The sequence below is a fragment of the Elephantulus edwardii genome, unplaced genomic scaffold (genome assembly GCF_000299155.1).
Source record: "Elephantulus edwardii isolate Elephantulus edwardi_28Jun2011 unplaced genomic scaffold, EleEdw1.0 scaffold00176, whole genome shotgun sequence".
Taxonomy (NCBI): Eukaryota; Metazoa; Chordata; class Mammalia; order Macroscelidea; family Macroscelididae; genus Elephantulus; species Elephantulus edwardii.
Window position 1 is genome coordinate 770,980 of NW_006399926.1, and position 8,872 is coordinate 779,851.

At 47.2% G+C, this 8,872-nt stretch overlaps 1 pseudogene; it reads left to right on the plus strand.

The window, feature by feature from the left end:
• The first annotated feature begins 4,955 nt into the window (after window positions 1-4,955).
• LOC102855964 lies at window positions 4,956-5,350 on the plus strand (annotated as a pseudogene).
• The last annotated feature ends 3,522 nt before the right edge of the window (window positions 5,351-8,872 follow it).

Genomic DNA, 8,872 nt, shown 5'->3' on the forward strand with positions numbered 1-8,872 from the left:
GGAACACCCATTCCCTGCTGACTGGACTCCTTTCCATGAGCAGAGAGGAAGGGACCTGCCCTTGCAGCCTGGCATGGCCACAACACCACCCCACACTCAAACGGAAGAGGGGGTGGCAGGGGTGGCAGAGCTGTAGGAAAGATTGTTTTCAGAGTCCGAGTTCTCCATGAAAAACTAAAGAACATCACGGCTTGGGGAGTGGGGATCAATCCATGGATAAGACTTCTCTGTCTTAGAAACACTCTACTCAGACCTGGCAAGAGAGGGGCTGCCCATCTGGAGACAGGGTCCACAGACATTCACCCTCAACACTGGGACTCCTGTGGATGGCTGGGGCCATCACCCCTTTCTGAAACAAGATGAGCTGTCAGAACCAGGCCCAGAGTCCTCCCTGCCCGCATTTGGGAGGCTGAGGGGGGAATGTCCCTCTAACTGCTCTTCTCACAGCCACACTTTGCCCCTCACTTCTGCCTCATACAGCAGATGTTGGGAGGGACCTGGCTGAGCATGGTCCCAGCCTGCTCCTGACCAGCCTGCCCTCTTCTCCACCCACGGTCACCTCTTCACCCCACCCAGGGACCCCAAGCTTGGTGCTCCCCTTCCTCTTTCTCCAGGGGCATCCCTTGGTGCAGATTCACCTCTTTCCCCAGTCTCTTACCCTCCTCCTGTTCATGGACTTTGGAGACTTTAAGAGCCTTATCTTCCTCCCGTCCCTCACCCTTGCCCCCACCCCCGCCTCTCATGGGAAGACTGGGGAAAGCACAATAAATGCTGTGGTCTGTTTGTACCCTGGTCCTGGGCAGCCCATTATCTCTCCATCTATATGGTGTTAGCGTTGGATGAATTTCCTCTTGCCCTCCTTTGGGACTTGAGGTGGTGACCCTAAGGCGATGACACGGGATAAATACGCTGCTGTCAGACACCCTGTCCATGAGGACAGGAGTGGCCAGGGTTGCCATGGTAGTGAAGCAGGATAATCTTGCTTTTATCTCCTGTTCTGCAACCAGAAGTGGCTGAGCCCAGCAGGAGACCTTTGCATCTGGCTTCCCAGCCCTACACCTAAGGTTTGCTTTGTCCTTTGATATTGCCACCAAGCAAGTGTTTCCTAGGATATCACAGAGTGGGCAGAACCCAGGGTGAAGAAGAGACCTGATAAGTCACTAGTCTGTGTAGACTGCTCCCCATCCAAAGCAGGGGTCACACACAAGAAGAGGGTCTCTGTGTCTAGCTCAATTTGTTCTTCTGGGAGACAAGAATCTCAGCTTCCAGAAGTTCCATGAACTAAGACATTTGGAGCGCAGGGCAATCGATTCCAAGGCTTTTATGGTAGTGCCATGAGGGCATGTATGCAAAGGTGAAAAATGGAAGAATCACTTGAAACCTTGGTTGTGGCAGTGGGAGGAGCTGACAACAGCTCAGGGCTCTTTAGCAGACTGTACCGATGCTGTCTGAATCTGAATCCATGTTCCCAGCAGCTATGCTGCACACTCCAGTTCCTTAAGACCAGGCCCGGATAGAGTGAGCAGGACTCTGTGTGAGATGGTTTCTATGGCAGCAACTACAGTGCATGCACAGAACTCTGATAAGGGCCGAGTGGACAACAATGACCCCTTGTCTGGACCTGCACAGAGAGGCAGCCCTCCTCCCCCATCATTTGTGACTGAAACAACAGTGACCCCTAACGGCCAGTGACGGAGCTACATGTTTGAAAAGAGCAGCCGGGGGAGCTTGTCTCCCCTCCCTTCTGTTCCTGGTCTCCCGGAGGATGGAAGCTCTGCACCTGAGTCCTGCACACCCACCAGGGCACATGGGCACGCCTGACCTGGCACAGGACCAGAGGGCACCAGGGTCACTCACTCCCCTCACCACCCATGTCCCCTAACCTTCACAGAGCTGGACGTTGCATGCTCAGGGAGAGCTGACCATCTGGACTTACACAGGCCTCATAAATATGCTGTCTGAGCTTCCTCTCTAAAAATAAGCAGCTGGTAGCTAGCCCAGAAGAATTTGTAGGAGAAAAATGTAGGAATGCTGGAAGGAAAGCTCTATTGCCACCCATGTCCTAGGAAAGAAATTAATTTGACCAAGTAGTAAGAGAGATGGAAGCTAGACTTCAGAAAAGCCTTCCCCACAACACTGGAAACCTTTTGGCATGGGGAAGCATCTCTTCTCAAAGAGTGCTGGAAATAGACAATAAATTGGCCTGCATAGTGAGGGGTGGGCACCTACCATAGAGACAGAGGAAAAGGAAGTGTTGGGAGGAAGGACTGAATTCAGAAACACACTTCCTCATCCTCTCTTCTCCCAGATTCAAACAGAATTAAATATTCGTTCTCAAAAAAAGAATCTGTGTTCCCAGGATAAGTCAGTCCTCTGCCAGGACAAAGGGGGGCTGGGGTAGGGAGGACAGGTTGGAGTCCCCTTTCCAGGGCAAGAGGCTCAGAAGGCTGGGGGGAGGGCAGTATGTAGGCAGAGATGATTCCAAGGCCAGGGGTCAGGAGAGTGTGGGCTGAACAACTTGGAGGAAGCAGGGAACGCCAAGTTTCTCCTGCCCCCTTCCTGGGGCTCTGATTACAAAGCAGAGGGCTACAGCCAAAGTGACCCTGCTTTATCCCTCCCTCCAGAGAGGACTGCAGCTTTCAAGCACCAAGGCCATTCTCTTGAGGTCTCACAGAGAGGAGATAGAAGAAGAGAGGGGTGTTAGGGAAGTGGTGAAGAAAGGGGGAAACAAGGTATGGAGAAGGAGAGAGAGGAGTAGAAAGACAGCCCAGAGCCCTCTCCCCACAGCAATGCAAGACCTTAAGAACATTCCAGGACTTCTTACCCCTCCTTCAGATCTCTGCAGATCTGGCCCCTAGACCGGCCCCTCTTGGGAGCAACCCACAGGGAGACTTTCTACTCCATCACGTCCAGAGGTAAAAGAGGACGTCCTGAGAGAGCAGAGGACCTCCTCAGACTTCCCCTCTCAGATCGGTCAGGCCATGGTCCTTTTTCAGAGGAGGAAGGAGGTGGGAGGGGAGCAGAGGTGCAGGAAGAACGAGGCGAGGGGTGAAAGATGCAGACAAGATGAGGGGGGAGGGCAGCAGGGAAGACGTTCTGAGACTATGAGGAAAGATTCTCCAGTAAAGGAGGCAGAAGCGTGGCCTCTCCAGCTGGCAGAACAAGGAGAAGGTAGGGATAGAAAGGACAAATGTGGGCAGGGAGGAGGAGGTTCAATTAGCCTCCAACTCTAGAAACGGCAATCTGTATATTGACTGCTCCTGAAACAAACGAATGAAGGTTGGACATTACAAAGCCATCCAACGGGGTGGGAGGCACAGGTGTGAAGGAGGCAGGGGCCTTTTTGGGAAGCAGGATTCCCTGGGCAGGCAGGTTGAGGGATGAAATAAGATAATGGATGCCAAGCGCTTTGTAAGCTAGAGAGCACTATAAATTATTATGCTTCTTATCTAATTGTGATATCATTTAAAAAGTTGCTGCAAAAGTACATTCAGCGACAGGGAATGATGGCCATGATGGACAGCAGAGTGAAAAGAGCAGGTTACAACTAATCTAGATGAGGCCATTTTTATATTTACAAACTTAAAAAAATCCGAAAGTATACACGTCCATCTAGGCGATGGGCTTATGGATGATTTATATCCTCTTTTTTGCTTATCTGTATTTTCTGGTTTGGGTTTTTATAAAACATACATTATTTACACAATGAGAAACAAGTCATTTGCTTTTAGAAGACCCACCCCACCCCCACTCCGCCTGAGTGGCTGAAGCCTGAGGCTCAGAACAGGTGAGGTCAGGGCTTGTCAGGCCCCACACGCCATCACCTCCACCTGGCCTGTCCCACAGTCTTCAAGAACTTGTCCCCTGCATGCTGGGCTTGGCTAAAGACACTTCAAAAAGAAAATTTATTAGCACGTTTTTGTAGCTTCATATTTCCCACCAAGTGGGAGGGGAGTAGGAACAAAGCAAACGTTCTTGGAGATTCCCAGAAATTCTGGACCAAAACCATCTCCAGGGAGGCTGACAGCCCTCCACCAGCAGTGTCTGGGGCCCAAAACGGCACCTTCCCCTCTCAACGCTACAGTCTAGTTCCCACACCCCGTTTCTCAGACCTAACACATTCACCACTCAAACCTGTCACCTCCAACTGCCCGACTTCCCCTCCCAGTCTGACTGAATCATCCACACCCCATAAGACCCCCTTCAAATTCTTCCACTCTGGGTTCCCACTTTCTCTTTTCCCCAGTGTGGAAACACCTTGCAAACTCCTCCCTGAGAAATATTCCTAAAAAAAAAGAAATATTCCTTCCCAACTACTCAGAATAGTTATCTAATACTGGTAATTCCTTACACTGCAGTTTTCAGTTTCTGAAGTATGATTGTGCCATAAAGGGTTGTTCACCACATGGTTGGGTTATTGTTGCTGTTGTGTTGAGTTGGAAATGACTCATAGCTCACCCCCTACCACCACCACCACCAAGGAGGTTTTCAGAGGCTGTTTATTTCTTTGGAGGAGAACTCCCATCTTTCTCTCACTAAGCAGCCAGCTGGTGGATTCAAACCACCTGTTTTTGGGTTGGTAGCACAACTCTTTACCCACTAGGCCACCAAGGCTCCTTCATGGTTGAGCTGGGCTATACAAATTCACGCTGTTTGTGGTTCCACCCCATGATGACATAGGTTTACCATAAAGGAAACAACACCATACAGAAGGTGTGTAGACTATTAAAAAGAGGATTGATCAGGTTTGCCATCCCACCAGCCTTCAATTGAACAAGTTCAAAAGCAGAAAACAGGAATCACTACTATTAAGAAAGAAGAAGCACATCCCCTCACGATGTTGCACTGCCCCCGACATCGCGGGCGTTTCAACAAGAGGCACGGCAGTGGTGACACTTTTGTGACCGCCAGGTCACACATCAGGTCAGAGACTACCTCCACATGTCCAAGGAGGAATGGCAGCTGTGGGAAGCATGTCTGGCCTTCTGCGGCAGTCTCATGCAGAGAGCTGCCACCTCATCCTGTCACCTGCACACATCCCTTGGGCGGGCTGACTGCAACAGGGCATCATTCACACGGCTCCACAGGCAGGCCTACGCACGCCTCTATCCAGTGCTTACTGAAGCAAGATAGTGCCACCATCCACATCGGCTACAGGGAGCCACGACGCATGCTAGTGGCTTCTTAACTTTTCCCACAGATGCCTATAGACCTCGACACCCTGTCTCCTGAAGAGAGAAAGGCTCGCTACCGGAAACGTGAGGCCAAATCCAAAAAGAAGAAAGAGGAGCCAGAAGTCAAGGATGACTTTGATGTGGAGCGGTACAAACGATTTTGGTCCAAAAAGTGACTGTTCCTTGATTTAACCAGGAAGGAAATTGTGGCAAGATAGGAGTGAGATGTCTTCTTCCTACTGTACATGTTTTTAAAAGTACATGTTAGAAACCTTAAAAAAAAAGAAGAAGAAGAAGCAGGGAATGCAGTGCATTCTCAAGGCCAGGGATTCTTGTGCAACATGGAGCAAGACCAAGGCACAACTGTACCAGCAGCGGCAGAGATGTGACAGAACCAAGAAACCAGAGAGAGAGCGAGAGCTGAACTAGAGCTAAGGAGTCAGAGCCCAGCACCTTGAGCTCGGCAGGCAAGGGGCAGGGAGGTGTGGGGCACATACTTGGAAGAACTAAAAGAAGTTGTATCGCAGGCCCAGAGCCTTAAGGCTCAAGGTCAGAGGGAGGTCCACCTGCAAACTCATCTAAGAAGAAGCTGTCCTCACTGAGGAATTGTATCCTGAATGTTTCCGACCTGAACTGTAACCTGTTACTTTCTTAAATAATTTTTAGTATTGTCTGTGAATTCTAGGTGGTCACTGAAATGGATTAACAAACACAGTAATAGAGTACCAAGAGTTATGGGTGGGGCATATGCTGTTAGAATTTATAGAATTCATTTGACCCCTTTGAGCTGTGGTGTTGGAGAAGAGCACTGAACATCCCATGGAGAGCCAAAAGAACAAACAAATATGTCTTGGAGTGCTCTTTGGAGGCAAGAAGGATGAGGCTTTGTCTCATATACTTTGGGTATGTTACTAGGAGGGGCTTAGAGAGGGACATGATGCTGGGAAAGGTGGAGGGTCGGCGAAGGAGAGGAAGATCCTCAACTGGTTTGATTAATATGGCGACTGCTGCAATGGGCTCTGGTGTGTCAGGAAGTGTGTGGATGGAGCAGGATAGAAGAGTGAATATCTTTTGTTGATAGTGTTGATATGAGTTGTACTTGACTCAGTGGCATTTCACAACAACAACAGGTATGAGAGCACGGACACATATCTGACCTCATAGGAATCTCTTTGGGGCTATTAATGTTGATGGGGATTCTAAGCCCTTGTGGAGTGAAGGCCAGATGCTGTTGCTTTCACAATTTTGCAGTGCTTTTACAATTTTTTATTTATTTATTTTTTAAATCCACTTCAAAGAAAATGGCATCATTGGTCTGAGAGGCAAAGTCATTTCCCTAAGATCACATGGTCAACTACTAGAGCTCATTTCTACCACCCAATCTGCTTCAAGGGCAGAATTGTTCTCTCGTGTCTTTCAGTCCCTCCCTTTATCTCTAACTTGTGTCTCCTCTAATTCTGGGCCCAGGCATTGAAACGTTCCATGTTTAGCAGCAACCTGCCCTCCCAGCATCATGACACATCCCTGCATAATACAAACTCCATGTCCAAATCACTTTAGCCTATTCCCCAGTTAGCCTGCACCGGGCTGCCCACAGTCGGACCCAGGCCCTACTTGAACCTGCCACATCAGTCCCCAACCTTCCCTCCTTCTTTAGATCTTTGAAGGTCCCACATCATGTCCTTTCTGGTCTCTGCATTGTCTGTTCTCAGGGCTCTTAGTCTCCATTGTCATTTACAGTCATGATATTAGTTCCAGGGGTCCCTTTAGGAAAACAGACCACATTAGCTATTTCCACAGAGTTTTGAATATGAGGAATTGGCTTCACTGTTGGAGAGATAAAAAGCAAATGAGAACACAAAATAACACAGAGATGACAGCTACAAGGAAAGGTTACAACCCCTAAAAAAGTGTGTGAGGTTGGGGTCATTTAATTAAAGAACAAAACCTCAAGGAAGCGGGGGGGGGGCCCAAGAACTACTATCTGGGTCTCAGAGGAAGGATCCTGCCCAAGCTGGTGTTGGAGCAGCAGTGAAAGGAAGCAAACAGTAATGAGCAAGTCCTTCCCCGCCCCCTATGTCTGCCTCTAGCACTATTGGCAGTTTAACACCCATGGGAAGAGCTGTTGGAGAAGCTCAGTATCAGCTGTGAAAAGCAGGCCAGGTATTTACTGTGGAGCAGTTCAAATTGAAACTAAAGAAATGAAAACAAATCCACAAGAACAACAATATGACCTTGAGTCTGTCCCACCTGAATTAAAAAACTATCTCAAGAATGGATTGGAGGCCGTGAACACTAATGAATGGAGACCAGGTAGGTGAGCTGTTGAGGAAATCAAGGTTATCATCCATGAAGGAAGCAAAAGTTCATTAAGTGTCAGAGGAGGAAGAAAATACAAAAATGTATGTCACAAGGGACTTTGAATATTACACTAGAATGGCAAGAAGCCAAAGCAAAGGAGAAAAATGATGACATTAAAGAGTCGAACAGAAGATTTCAAAGGGCAGCTCATGAAAACAAAGCAAAATATTATAACGAAATGTGCAAAGAGCTGCAGACAGAAAATCAAAAGGGAAGAACTCATTTGACATTTCTTAAGCTGAAGAAACTAAAGAACAAATTCAAGCTACAACTTGAAATACTGCAAGATGCTCTGGGAAAATCTTTAATATTGTAGGAAGTATCAAAAGAAGATAGAAGGAATACATAGAGTCACAGTATCGAAATGAATTGGCTGATACCAAATCATTTCAGGAAGTAGGATATGAACAAGAATTTATGTTAATAGAGGAAGAAGTTCAAGCTGCTCTAAAGGCAGTAACAAAAAAATAAGGTCCCAGAAACTGATGGAATACCAACTGACATATCTCAACAAACAGATACAGCCCTGGATATATGCTTACCAGGCTGTGCCAAGAAATCCGGAGGACAGCTACCTGGCCAACTTGCTGGTAGAGATGCATATTTGTTCCTATTCCTCAGAAAGGTGATCCAACAGAAAGTGGAAATTATTGAAAAATATTATTAATATCACATGCAAGTAAAATCTTGCTGAAGATTATCCAAAATGACTAGAACAGTACATTGACAGAAAACTGCTAGAAATACAAGCTTAATTTAGAATAGGTCACAGCACTAGGGATATCATTGCTGATGTCAGATGGGTCTTGCCTGAAAGCAGAGAGTACCAGAAGGATACCTATTTGTGTTTTATCAACTATATAAAGGCGTTTGACTGTACGAATCACAACAAATTGTGGCTAACATTGAGAAGAATGGGAATCCCAGAACACTTGATTGTCCTCATCAGGATTGGAGGAAAACTTATCAATAACCTGTATTATGAAGCTAACACAACCCTGCTCACCGAAAATGGGGAGAACTTAAGGTGCTTGCTACAGAAGGTCAAAGACTGCAGCCTTCAATAAGGATTGCATCTCAACATCAAGAAAACAAAAATTCTCACCACCAGGTCGATAGACAGCATGATGATAGATGGAGTTATTAATAATTTCATCTTGCTTTGATCTACAATCAATCAACACTCTTGTCACCAACACCAGTAGTCAGGAAATCAAATGGTGAGTTGCATTGGGAAGATCAAGGACCTCTCCAGAATGCTAAAGAGCATATAGGTACATCTGATCCAAGCTGTTAGTCTTCTTAATTGCTTGCTATATATCTGAGAGTTGGACAAT